Source organism: Hyla sarda, chromosome 4, assembly GCF_029499605.1.
Source record: "Hyla sarda isolate aHylSar1 chromosome 4, aHylSar1.hap1, whole genome shotgun sequence".
Classification (NCBI taxonomy): Eukaryota; Metazoa; Chordata; class Amphibia; order Anura; family Hylidae; genus Hyla; species Hyla sarda.
The window spans coordinates 39,417,503-39,432,274 of record NC_079192.1 but is presented as its reverse complement, the minus strand read 5'-3'; the positions used below and the strand labels follow the sequence as shown (position 1 = coordinate 39,432,274).

General features: G+C 40.8%; 1 protein-coding gene across 1 annotated transcript in view; it reads right to left on the bottom strand.

Moving 5' to 3' along the window:
- The window catches only part of S1PR2 (sphingosine-1-phosphate receptor 2), a 61,094-nt gene extending 47,670 nt beyond the window's left edge, over positions 1–13,424 (bottom strand). The window contains exon 1 of the mRNA XM_056570595.1: positions 12,868–13,424. The gene's annotated coding sequence lies outside the window, so the exon portion shown is untranslated. The remainder of the gene's footprint in view (positions 1–12,867) is intronic.
- Between the last annotated feature and the right edge of the window lie 1,348 nt (positions 13,425–14,772).

Sequence of the window (14,772 nt, the reverse complement as noted above, 5' to 3'; positions counted from 1 at the left end):
TGTCCAGAGCAGGAGAGGTTTGCTATGGGGATTTGCTCCTACTCTGGACAGTTCCTGAGACAGGCAGAGATGTCAGCAGAGAGCACTGTGGTCAGGCAGAAAAGAAATTCAAAAAGAAAAGAACTTCCTCTGTAGTATACAGCAGCTGAGAAGTACTGGAAGGATTAAGATATTTAAATAGAAGTAATTTACAAATCTTTTGTTTAACTTTCTGGCACCAGTTGATTTTAAAAACGTTGTTTTCCACTGGAGTACCCCTTTAGGAAGAGTTGTCTAAGAGCCGAAGGCCACTTGTGAAGAGCTTCGAAAAGACCTGAAAATAGCAGGTACTCTTGTCTCATAGAAACAGTATTTAGTGAGGAAAATGGTGACGCGTTCAATACTTATTTCACCTGCTGTATAAGTTAAATAATAACCTAAAAAATGCACAGAGTACACAATGTACATGTCTCAGTTCACACCTGACAACATCCATGTAGAGTTTTTACTAGACCAGATCTCAAATTTTCAAGTACATAATGTTACAGTAATTCTTGTCACGCCTTTCTTTTTTTCTCCCCCCATTTTCATAGCTCACTTGTGCTGCTCCCAAATACTTTTCTTTGCATTTCGTGCCCAAACAAAATAAATAAAAAAAAGACTGATGCCAATTTAAAATCCCCAAAAATGAAGGTGGGAAAATGCAGGTCACATGCAACAGGATTGTGAGACGGTCTAGGAGTCCTCCGAAGAAAGGGGCATCTGAAACATTAAAATCTGAATCCAATAATGATGTGAGGGAGATAGCGCTAACTAGAAAAAAAAAAAAAAAAGCCAAAAATCCCCCCTTCCCCTAAAAACTAAAAAAATTACTAAAAATTCACATTCTGATAAAGCTATACTTGTTGAGGGGGCAGGAGAAATATTTGCCTATTTTTTGTCTAGTTTAAATATCTTTTTATCTAATTTTTATTTATTTTGTCTAGTTTTTAATTTGTTTTTTATTTGTGGTACTGTTACGGTTCCACCATGCTATTACCTCGATATTCCGAAACGCCCAAATTTACAGCAATTTCGGTCATTTGCAGTAAAAACGTGCCAAAAATTTGCAAAACAGTGAAGTCAAAGGTGTCTCAAGTTCAAAAATAAGCCGCCACCAGATGGACTCTATCAGCAGATAGCCCTGGGACCCACACGGAGCAGAGACCTCTGACGAGTATGTAAACTGATCGGACCCCCGCATATATGTTATGGCGGGCAAGGGGGTGCCGATGAAGTGGCAGACATCCCGTCACTCACAGTCTATGAAGCGAGTGCAGAAAGAATGCAGATCAGGACGTAAATGTATGTCCTGATGTGTTAGGTCCCAGGGCACCAGGATGTACATTTATTTTCAACGTCCTTAAACGATTAAAGGGGTACTCCGGTGGAAAACTTTTTTTTTATTTTTTAAATGAACTGGTGCCAGAATGTTAAACAGATTTGTAAATTACTTCTATTAAAAAATCTTAATCCTTTCAGTACTTTTTTGCAGCTGTGTGCTACAGAGGAATATCTTTATTTTTTGAATTTCTTTTTTGTGTTGCCAACAGTGGTCTCTGCTGACACCTGATGCCCGTATGCGGAACTGTCCAGAGCAGGAGAAAATCCCCATAGGAAACCTATGCTGCTCTGGACAGTTCCTGACACGGACAGAGGTGTCAGCAGAGAGCACTGTGGACAACACAAAAAAAAAATTTCCTCTGTAGCATACAGCTGCTAATAAGTACTAAAAGGATTAAGATTTTTTAATAGAATATTAGAATAATTTGCAAATCTGTTTAACTTTCTGGCACCAGTTCATTAAAAAAAATAAAAAAATAAAAAAAGTTTTCCTCTGGAGGACCCCTTTAAGTGACCTTTGTATAAACCATAAGAAAGCAGTATATAGCGGTAAGTTATGGTGTTATGGTCCATATCTGTTCCTAAATGCACCCATATACCTAAAGGTCAGTGGTCTCCAAACTGTGAACCTCCAGCTGTTGCAAAAAAAACATTCCCCGCATGCCCGGACAGCCGTTGGCTGTCCGGGCATGCGGGGAGTGGTAGTTTTGCAACAGCTGGAGGCACCCTAGTTGAGAGACACTGCTGTACAAGGACCCATCAGCCATAACCTGTCATTAATAATACTGCCGGACAATCGAGTGACGAGATTTGTAGTTTAGCCTCATCTGCAGGTCCACATTTTGGGGACCACCAACCTATAGTAACGTTTCCACCAAAGGTTCTTTGATAAGACATATACAGTGATCCCTCAACTTACAATGGCCTCAACATACAATAGTTTCAACATACAATGGTCTTTTCTGGACCATTGTAACTTGAAACCAGACTCAACATACAAGGCTATGGAATCTGCGAAACGTGCCAATGGCTGGAAGAACCGACCAATCAGAATAGATATTTCACTGGTAAAACCCCTGTATTCCTAAAGTGCATGCACTGACTGGTGTCTGGTAGCACCCCCTACAGTACAGGGAGGTATTGCATATTCTGTACTCTTTACTTGTGCCAGGGTTACCTGCTCCTTTGGGCATCAGGTGAGGGCGGCCCCGTTTTCCTTTTTTTTAATTTTTTTTTAGGACATTGTGTGTTCTTTACTGGACCCTGAAGAAGCTCCTGTCCTCTACATAGACCAGTGTTTCCCAAAGAGGGTGCCTCCAGCTGTTGCAAAACTACAACTCCCAGCATGCCCGGACAGCCTTTGGCTGTCCAGGCATGCTGGGAGTTGTAGTTTTGCAACAGCTGGAGGCACCCTGGTTGGGAAACACTAAAATAGACAGTGATTACAGCTCCCAGCAGATCTTTCCTACTTTTATATGTAAGGATTTGCTTTATCTGTATTAGTTATCTACTTATTTTTCTTTAATCCTCACTTTTTCCTATTTTTGGATGACATTTTCAGAACCAATTACCAGGTTTCCATAGAGTTATGCTCTCAACATACAATGGTTTCAACATACAATGGTCGTCCTGGAACCGATTAATATTGTAACTTGAGGGAGCACTGAATATAGAGAAATCTGATTACTAAACCTGTATGAGAAAAAAAAAAAAAAGACACCAAAGGGGAGATTTATCAAAACATGTCCAGAGGAAAAGTTGCCATAGCAACCAATCAGATCGCTTCTTTCACTTTGCAGAGGCCTTGTTAAAAATGAAAGAAGCGATCTGATTGGTTGCTATGGGCAACTTTCCTTTGGACAGGTTGTGGTAAATCTCCCCTCAAGCCTCCATTAACCTTTCTGTCTTCAGTTTCCTGTCATTGTGTTGGGACATGAACAACCTGAAACATACTGGTTGTTGTAGTCGTATAACAAGCGGTTGTAGAAAACCAGTTAGCGGTAGCATCTTGCCTTAGTAATCAGATTATTATATATATATATATATATATATATATTTTTTTTTTTTAGTACTTTATATATATATATATATATATATATATATAATATAGTACTTTATATATATATATATATATATATATATATATATATATATTTATAATAATCCTCTGTGAAGACTGAAGAAATACTTGAGGCATGACACGCTGTCCTGTACATTATTGAAATATTTATTTTGCTGCTTAACTTTGCCCCGTCGCTGTCTCGGACGTCTTTAGTCTCTAGGCTAAACCTTCTGGTCTGACAGATGATACGTACAAGCCGTGAAACGAAAATACATAAGCAAGCTGAGTCGCATTCTCGTAAATATCTGTCCGCCCCACCTCTACACAGTCCATGCATTTCATATAACTAGGCCTGGGACAGCCATTGGGTAAGGCTCCCAAATATCCATAGCATGTGAATAATCTCTATATTGGGAGAAGTATTCTATATATGTCAGTATAACTAGTGCAAGTGGCATCTTACTGTAAGATTACCTCCTATTACTCTATATAAATCCCTATATCTCCTCCTATTACTCCATATAACCTCCCTATATCTCCTCCTATTACTCTATATAACCTCCCCTATATTTCCTCCTATTACTCCATATAACCTCCCTATATCTCCTCCTATCACTCTATATAAATCCTTATATCTCCTCCTATTACTCCATATAACCTCCCTATATCTCCTCCTATTACTCCATATAACCTCTCCCCATATCTCCTCCTATTACTCCATATAACCTCCCTATATCTCCTCCTATTACTCCATATAACCTCTCCTATATCTCGTCCTATTACTCCATATAACCTCCCTATATCTCGTCCTATTACTCCATATAACCTCCCTATATCTCCTCCTATTACTCCATATAACCTCCCTATATCTCCTCCTATTACTCCATATAACCTCCCTATATCTCCTCCTATTACTCTATATAACCTCCCCTATATTTCCTCCTATTACTCCATATAACCTCCCTATATCTCCTCCTATCACTCTATATAAATCCTTATATCTCCTCCTATTACTCCATATAACCTCCCTATATCACCTCCTATTACTCTATATAAATCCTTATATCTCCTCCTATTGCTCCATATAACCTCCCTATATCTCCTCCTACTACTCCATATAACCTCCCTATATCTCCTCCTATTACTCTATATAACCTCCCTATATCTCCTCCTATTGCTCCATATAACCTCCCTATATCTCCTCCTACTACTCCATATAACCTCCCTATATCTCCTCCTATTACTACATATAACCTCCCTATATCTCCTACTACTACTCCATATAACCTCCCTATATCTCCTCCTACTACTCCATATAACCTCCTATATCTCCTCCTATTACTCCATATAACCTCCCTATATCTCCTCCTATTACTCCATATAACCTCCCTATATCTCCTCCTATTACTCCATATAACCTCTCCTATATCTCCTCCTATTACTCCATATAACCTCCCTATATCTCCTCCTATTACTCCATATAACCTCCCTATATCTCCTCCTATTACTCCATATATCCTCTCCTATATCTCCTCCTATTACTCCATATAACCTCCCTATATCTCCTCCTATTACTCCATATAACCTCTTCTATATCTCCTCCTATTACTCCATATAACCTCCCTATATCTCCTCCTATTACTCCATATAACCCCCTATATCTCCTCCTATTACTCCATATAACCTCCCTATATCTCCTCCTATTACTCCATATAACTTCCCTATATCTCCTCCTATTACTCCATATAACCTCCCTGTATCTCCTCCTATTGCTCCATATAACTTCTCCTATATCTCCTCCTATTACTCCATATAGCCTCCCTATATCTCCTCCTATTACTCCATATAGCCTCCCTATATCTCCTCCTATTACTCCATATAGCCTCCCTATATCTCCTCCTATTACTCCATATAGCCTCCCTATATCTCCTCCTATTACCCCATATAACCTCCTATATCTCCTCCTATTACTCCATATAACCTCCCTATATCTCCTCCTATTATTCCATATAACCTCCCTATATCTCCTATTGCTCCATATAACCTCCCTATATCTCCTCCTATTACTCCATATAACCTCCCTATATCTCCTCCTATTACGCCATATAACCTCCCCTATATCTCCTCCTATTACACCATATAACCTCTCCTATATCTCCTCCTATTACTCTATATCTCCTCCTATATCTCCTCCTATTACTCCATATAACCTCCATATATCTCCTCTTATTTCTCCATATAACCTCTCCTATATCTCCTCCTATTACTCCATATAACCTCCCTATATCTCCTCCTATTACTCCATATAACCTCTCATATATCTCCTCCTCTTACTCCATATAACCTCTCCCTATATCTCCTCCTATTACTCCATTTAACCTCCCTATATCTCCTCCTATTACTCCATATAACCTCCCTATATCTCCTCCTATTACTCCATATAACCTCCCTATATCTCCTCCTATTACTCCATATAACCTCTCCTATATCTCCTCCTATTACTCCATATAACCTCCCTATATCTCCTCCTATTACTCCATATAACCTCCCTATATCTCCTCCTATTACTCCATATATCCTCTCCTATATCTCCTCCTATTACTCCATATAACCTCCCTATATCTCCTCCTATTACTCCATATAACCTCTTCTATATCTCCTCCTATTACTCCATATAACCTCCCTATATCTCCTCCTATTACTCCATATAACCCCCTATATCTCCTCCTATTACTCCATATAACCTCCCTATATCTCCTCCTATTACTCCATATAACTTCCCTATATCTCCTCCTATTACTCCATATAACCTCCCTGTATCTCCTCCTATTGCTCCATATAACTTCTCCTATATCTCCTCCTATTACTCCATATAGCCTCCCTATATCTCCTCCTATTACTCCATATAGCCTCCCTATATCTCCTCCTATTACTCCATATAGCCTCCCTATATCTCCTCCTATTACTCCATATAGCCTCCCTATATCTCCTCCTATTACCCCATATAACCTCCTATATCTCCTCCTATTACTCCATATAACCTCCCTATATCTCCTCCTATTATTCCATATAACCTCCCTATATCTCCTATTGCTCCATATAACCTCCCTATATCTCCTCCTATTACTCCATATAACCTCCCTATATCTCCTCCTATTACGCCATATAACCTCCCCTATATCTCCTCCTATTACACCATATAACCTCTCCTATATCTCCTCCTATTACTCTATATCTCCTCCTATATCTCCTCCTATTACTCCATATAACCTCCATATATCTCCTCTTATTTCTCCATATAACCTCTCCTATATCTCCTCCTATTACTCCATATAACCTCCCTATATCTCCTCCTATTACTCCATATAACCTCTCATATATCTCCTCCTATTACTCCATATAACCTCCCTATATCTCCTCCTATTACTCCATATAACCTCCCCTATATCTCCTCCTATTACTCCATATAACCTCCCTATATCTCCTCCTATTACTCCATATAACCTCCCTATATCTCCTCCTATTACTCCATATAACCTCTCCTATATCTCCTCCTATTACACCATATAACCTCTCATATATCTCCTCCTATTACTCCATATAACCTCCCTATATCTCCTCCTATTACTCCATATAACCTCCCCTATATCTCCTCCTATTACTCCATATAACCTCCCTATATCTCCTCCTATTACTCCATATAAATTCTCCTATATCTCCTCCTATTACTCCATATAACCTCCCTATATCTCCTCCTATTACTCCATATAACCTCTCTATATCTCCTCCTATTACTCCATATAACCTCCCCTATATCTCCTCCTATTACTCCATATAACCTCCCTATATCTCCTCCTATTACTCCATATCACCTCCCTATATCTCCTCCTATTACTCCATATAACCTCCCTATATCTCCTCCTATTACTCCATATAACCTCCTATATCTCCTCCTATTACTCCATATAACCTCCCTATATCTCCCCCTATTACTCCATATAACCTCTCTATATCTCCTCCTATTACTCCATATAACCTCCCTATATCTCCTCCTATTACTCCATATAACCTCTCCTATATCTCCTCCTATTACTCCATATAACCTCTCTATATCTCCTTCTATTACTCCATATAACCTCCCTATATCTCCTCCTATTACTCCATATAACCTCTGTATATCTCCTCCTATTACTCCATATAACCTACCTATCTCTCCTCCTATTACTCCATATATCCTCCTATACATTTCCTCTACCTCTGTGCTATTATCACTATAGCTTCTCACACCTCCTGCAGTTACTTGTACGTCTTATAAGTCCTGCTTCCTTCCTTGTTGCCTGTACTACCTATAGACATCTGAGAAGCTCCTCACACTAGTCAATTTTTTTCCTCTTTCACTAGTTCAGTTTTGCTCCTACTATTACAGTATAGTATAGATCAGTGGTCTCAAACAGTGTCCCTCCAGATGTTGCAGCCAATGGCTGTCCGGGCTCGCTGGGAGTTGAAGTTTTGCAACATCTGGAGGGCCAGAGTTTAAGACCACTGGTATAGATCACTGACACTTATTCTTTATAGGCCTGAAATGCGTTACTTACTGCAGGGTCCTCTGGGCATTTCTCTGCCTTTTCCTCGTTCTCCATGCCCCGTACAGAACCATGCTTCTCTTTCATGTCTCACACTTCATCTCAGTTCTTTGTTACTTTCCTTTGATCTCTTCTTCCCCCGTATTCCTCTGCAGACATGAAATCCTCTCATTCATCTCTGAATTCCCTTATATCCCAGGATGTAGAATCCCAATCCTACAATGTGCTAGTCTCCCGGATCTCTCCGTCAGTCAAGTAGCACCAGAGGCAAGTCTGTGTCTGTCTTCTAAATTGTCCTGTGTAGGTTTGTCTCCACCTCTCACCTAGTCTGTACACACACCTAAATACCTGCCATGCATGGCTACACTACCTCCCTCAGTGTACCCATGAGAGTCCCTAAACCTCCTGGAGCTGCGTTCCTGTCATCTGAAGTGTCCCATTCCCACTGCCCAAGAGTCCTGAACTAGAGACCTTTCCCTCGTAGACTTCACAGATGACTGTGGGAACCAGGGACGACTCAAGACATTCAACTTTGAAGCGATTTTCCAGTATGGACACCCCCTTTATAGGTAAGCGGACCCTCAAATGGCACCCACCAAAACCAATGTCTACAATGTCCAATAGATGCCCACAGATAGGTATCTCATCTTTTTGTAGGAGACTCTAGTTTGGATAAGTTTTTTGGATAAGAGAAACTTGGGATCCACCAGAGTGAAGGTCTACCCTTGTCCAGAAAAGTCAAGTTAGTGGTCCTTCAAGGATAAGTTGCTCATGGGGGGGGGGTCTTACATTCTTACGTTATAATTTCTCCACCACAAAATAAGGTATTACACGTCAGCCATCGACATTAACAAGCCGGCTAATACTGTACATGGAAGAGTTGGGTCCACAAAAGTGAAACATAGAAAGTGTCGGCATATAAGAACCATTCGGCGCATCTAGTCTGCCCAATATTCTAAATACTTGTCCCTATCTTATATAAAGGATAGCCTTTTGCCTATCCCTATTTTATATGAAGGATAGCCTTATGCTTATCCCTATCTTATATGAAGGATAGCCTTATACCTATCCCTATCTTATATGAAGGATAGCCTTATGCCTATCTCTATCTTATATGAAGAATAGCCTTATGTCTATTTCTATCTTATATGAAGGACAGCCTTATGCCTATCCCTATCTTATATGAAGGATAGCCTTATGCCTATCCATATCTTATATGAAGGATAGCCTTATGCCTATCTCTATCTTATATGAAGGATAGCCTTATGCCTATCCCTATCTCATATGAAGGATAGCCTTATGTCTATCCCTATCTTATATGAAGGATAGCCTTATGCCTATCCTTATCTCATATGAAGAATAGCCTTATGCCTATCCCTATCTTATATGAAGGATATCCTTATGCCTATCTCTATCTTATATGAAGGATAGCCATATGTCTAACCCTATCTTATATGAAGGATAGCCTTATGCCTATTTCTATCTTATATGAAGGATAGCCTTATGTGCATCCCTATCTTATATGAAGGATAGCCTTATGCCTATCCCTATCTTATATGAAGGATAGCCTTATGTATATCCCTATCTTATATGAAGGATATCCTTATGCCTATCTCTATCTTATATGAAGGATAGCCTCATGTCTATCGCTATCTTATAAGAAGGATAGTCTTATGCCTATCTCTATCTTATATGAAGGATAGCCATATGTCTAACCCTATCTTATATGAAGGATAGCCTTATGCCTTGTTCTATCTTATATGAAGGATAGCCTTATACCTATCCCTATCTTATATGAAAGATGGCCTTATGCCTATCCCTATCTTATATGAAGGATAGCCTATGTCTATCCTTATCTTATATGAAGGATAACCTTATGTCTATCCCTATCTTATATGAAGGATAGCCTTATGCCTATCTCTATCTTATATGAAGGATAACCTTATACCTATCTCTATCTTATATGAAGGATAGCCTTATACCTATCTCTATCTTATATGAAGGATAGCCTTATGCCTATCCCTATCTTATATGAAGAATAGCCTTATACCTATCTCTATCTTATATGAAGGATAGCCTTATGCCTATCTCTATCTTATAAGAAGGATAGTCTTATGCCTATCTCTATCTTATATGAAGGATAGCCATATGTCTAACCCTATCTTATATGAAGGATAGCCTTATGCCTTTTTCTATCTTATATGAAGGATAGCCTTATACCTATCCCTATCTTATATGAAAGATGGCCTTATGCCTATCCCTATCTTATATGAAGGATAGCCTATGTCTATCCTTATCTTATATGAAGGATAACCTTATGTCTATCCCTATCTTACATGAAGGATAGCCTTATGCCTATCTCTATCTTAGATGAAGGATAACCTTATACCTATCTCTATCTTATATGAAGGATAGCCTTATACCTATCTCTATCTTATATGAAGAATAGCCTTATGCCTATCCCTATCTTATATGAAGAATAGCCTTATACCTATCTCTATCTTATATGAAGGATAGCCTTATGCCTATCTCTATCTTATATGAAGGATAGCCTTATGCCTATCTCTATCTTATATGAAGGATAACCTTATACCTATCTCTATCTTATATGAAGGATAGCCTTATGCCTAACTCTATCTTATATGAAGGATAGCCTTATGCCTATCCCTATCTTAAATGAAGGATCGCCTTATGCCTATCCCATGCATGTTTAAACTCTGTCACTGTATTTGCAGCTACCACTTCTGCAGGAAGGCTATTCCATGCATCCACTACTTCCTGATATTACTGTATTAACCTTTGCCCTTCTGTTCTGCATGGACAAGTAAGGGGTCCACCAATGATGAGGGGATCACCAGGGGTCCTAAAAAATAATATACCTAGCTAAGGATGAAGTGTTATATGGCACCAAAGATTTCTGCCATAGATCTGCAGTTCAATATGCCGTGGCTTGGCACATGAACTGACCCCACTAAATAGGGTAAATCCATATGTGGCTACTGGCTTGGTCACCGACTTCATATCTGCGGTGGAAAAAAATCCACCCTACAGGTCAAATTTCCAGTTTAACTAACAAGAGGAGTTTTTCTCTCAGATTTCATGATGAGTATTTCAGGATGAAATATGCGTCGGGAACTGTGTAAAATACCCTATGTAAACAGAACCTAATAATATACCCTGTGGGAATATTATATTATCTGGCGCTAACTGAAATCAATGTGTTGACAGTCCTGAAGGGGTCCATCAATGATGAGGTGATCACTGGAGGTCCCAAGTCATTTCACTGGGGGAACATTAAGTGAACACATCATCGATGAGTCGTCTGGACAAGCGGTGTTTATCGTATTGAAAGACACTGTTTACCTGAAGGAATCCTCCAATGATCAACGGAGGTTCCCCATAAGAAAATGAAGTAGACAGTTGTGTAACACAGGGTCAAGCAGAGGTACAGATCTTCTGTGTCCTGAATGGGCATCCCTCATCTAGTAACACACAGGCGGTGGTGATACCATATCAAAATCCATTTGGGCATCTCTAATATTTCAGCATCGATTTGTCCATTGTAACTTAGAAGGACTATGTGGTCTTTTTTTTTTTGCCAAATTTAGACCACGAATTTAAAGAACATCTCCCATAATTCTACCATGAAGACTATGGGGGCAATTCTTTGTTTCTTATGACAGTGTTATAGCAGTAGTATATTTTATACCTGCTGCAAATTCCTCATGGACTCCTTACCTCTCTGAGGTTTCCTTCCTTGTCACTATAAGGTCCTATTCACATAGCAGAATTTCTGCTTGCGGAATTCCACCTCAAATTAAAGCCCATAGACTTCTATGGGAATCCGCACTCCCATTCACACTTCTGAATTTCCGCTAGCGGAATTCCGCAAGCCGAAATTTAGGAGTGTGAATGGTAGTGCGGAATCCCATAGAAGTCTATAGGCTTTAATTTAAGGAGGAAATTGTGCCATGTGAATAGACCCTAAGGGCAAAGCTTTGGTTCTTTCGACCGAATATCTTGTGCATATGTGACCGTCCTAACCTATCTTGATTCTACAGTACTTAGTACTTGTATATTTTACACCTGCTGTAAATCCCTTAGAGACTCCTCACCTCTTTTGAGGCTTCTTTCCTTGTCACTATGGGAGCAAGTTCTTTTGACCAAATACTCATGCATGTGTGACCGTCCTAACCTATCTTGGCTCTGCAGCACCTAAGTTTGCTCATACAGTAGTATGACAGTGTTATAGCCCTAGTATATTTTACACCTACTGTAAATTTATAGACTCCTCACCTCTCTTGAGGCTTCTTTCCTTGTCACTATGGGGCAAGTCTTTGGTTCTTTTGAATGAATACTCTGTGTGCATGTGTGACCATCTTAACCTATCTTGGTTCTGCAGCACCCAAGTTTGCTAATGCAGCAGTATGACAGTGTTATAGCCCTAGTATATTTTACACCTAATGTAAATTTATAGACTCCTCACCTCTCTTGAGGCTTCTTTCCTTGTCACTATGGGGGCAAGTCTTTGGTTCTTTTGAATGAATACTCTGTGCATGTGTGATCATCCTAACCTATCTTGGTTCTGCAGCACCTAAGTGTTTTCATGCCACAGTATGACAGTGTTATGTGCGCAGACATTTTGGGGGGCAGGGGCCGAACTGGAAAAAAAAGGGCACTTCCCATAATTATTAATATAAATGCCCACAAAATGATGCCAGACTGCCCAGGGCACTTTTAGGAGTAACATCAAAAGGGCAGGGGCTCAAGCCCCCTTTCTAGTCAATCTGTGCACGTCCCAGGTTATAGGTAGCACTAGTATATTTTACACCTGCTGAAAGTCCCGTATGGACTCCTTACCTCTCCGAGGTCTCCTTCTTGTCTTACGTTCAGCCGTTGACCGATTTCGCAGGTGCGGATCCACAACGCAAATCTTCAGAACTTGTTAAATCCACAAAAAGCAATACAAAAAAGACCCAAACGTAAACCCAAATTAGGAATCTCAGCCCGAGCACATGATGCAGAATGGACCTTTGGCTTCTGCGAATCTGGACAGGTCTCCGGATCTCCTGGGCTGTATGGTGTATCCTGGTCTGCTCCCAGCCAGCATCTTAGACAACTTGTCAACTTTCCCTCTCCCACTTGCAACTCTCCAAAGTGGGGGGTTTTTGGGGTGTGCTCACTACACCCATGATTCTGTCCCGCACTCTCTCTCTCTTTCTCCTTCTGGCTTGTTCACTCCTTCCCCCTTCTTCTCCTTGAAAAACAAAATCCAGATGTTCTCCTCTGCTTTGGCTCAGGGACTTTCTGAGAATGAGAAGGAAGGGGGGTAAATCTAAGGGAAGAGCTTAATAAAGGAGGGAGTGGGAAAAAGGGATAGAAAAAAAAACTAACAGTGCAATATGGCAAAAAGTGTCTTTTTTGGTCTGCAGCCTGACGATAGACGAGGACAGAGAATTCGGCTCTACTACTCCCCCTTTCTGTCTCCTCCCTTGTTCTCATTCAGACTCCCACCCCCCCTACACACTCTTTGTAGGCACACAGTGACTATTCTTTACTATCTAACTAATTATGGAAACTGCAATTTCGACAAGGCAGCTGCTATATGGGGGGAGGGTTCGGCTGAAGGTTTTTTTTTTTTTTCTGGGATTTTTTGTAAGAAAAGTTTTTTATTTTCGTATTGAGGAAGGAAAATTTTGGAAGTGAACAAAGTCACGTAAGCGTAGGGTTAAAGCGAGCCACAAGGTAACCTGCTGACAGTGACTAGATTACCGGGTAAAGGGTCACTTGTGTGCAGTGGACAACTCTTACTGATGGCCAAGTCATGTACAGTTGTGTTTCTTAACCGGTGTGTCTTCAGCTGTTGCAAAACTACAACTCCCAGCATGCCCGGACAGCCGAAGGTTGCAACAGCTGGAGGCACACTGGTTGGGGTTCGGCTATCCATGCATGCTGGGAGATGTAGTTTTGCAACAGCTTGAGGCACACTGGTTGGGGTTCGGCTATCCATGCATGCTGGGAGTTGTAGTCTTGCAACAGCTGGAGGCACACTGGTTGGGGTTCGGCTATCTATGCATGCTGGGAGTTGTAGTTTTGAAACAGCTGGAGGCACACTGGTTGTGGTTCGGCTGTCTATGCATGCTGGGAGTTGTAGTTTTGCAACAGCTGGAGGCACACTGGTTAGGGTTATCCATGCATGCTGGAAGTTGTAGTTTTGCAACAGCTGGAGGCACACTGGTTTGGGTTCGGCTATCCATGCATGCCGGGAGTTGTAGTTTTGCAACAGCTGGAGGCACAGTGGTTGGGGTTCGGCTATCTATGCATGCTGGGAGTTGTAGTTTTGCAACAGCTGGAGGCACACTGCTTAGGGTTCGGCTATCCATGCATTCTGGGAGTTGTAGTTTTGCAACAGCTGGAGGCACACTGGTTAGGGTTCGGCTATCCATGCATTCTGGGAGTTGTAGTTTTGCAACAGCTGGAGGCACACTGGTTAGGGTTCGGCTATACATGCATGCTGGGAGTTGAAGTTTTGCAACAGCTGGAGGCACACTGGTTAGGGTTCGGCTATCCATGTATGCTGGGAGTTGTAGTTTTGCAACAGCTGGAGGCACACTGGTTGGAGTTCGGCTATCCATCCATGCTGGGAGTTGTAGTTTTGCAACAGCTGGAGGCACACTTTTTGGTATTCGGCTATCCATGTATGCTGGGAGTTGTAGTTTTGCAACAGCTGGAGGCATCCTGGTTGAGAAACACTTCTGTACAAGG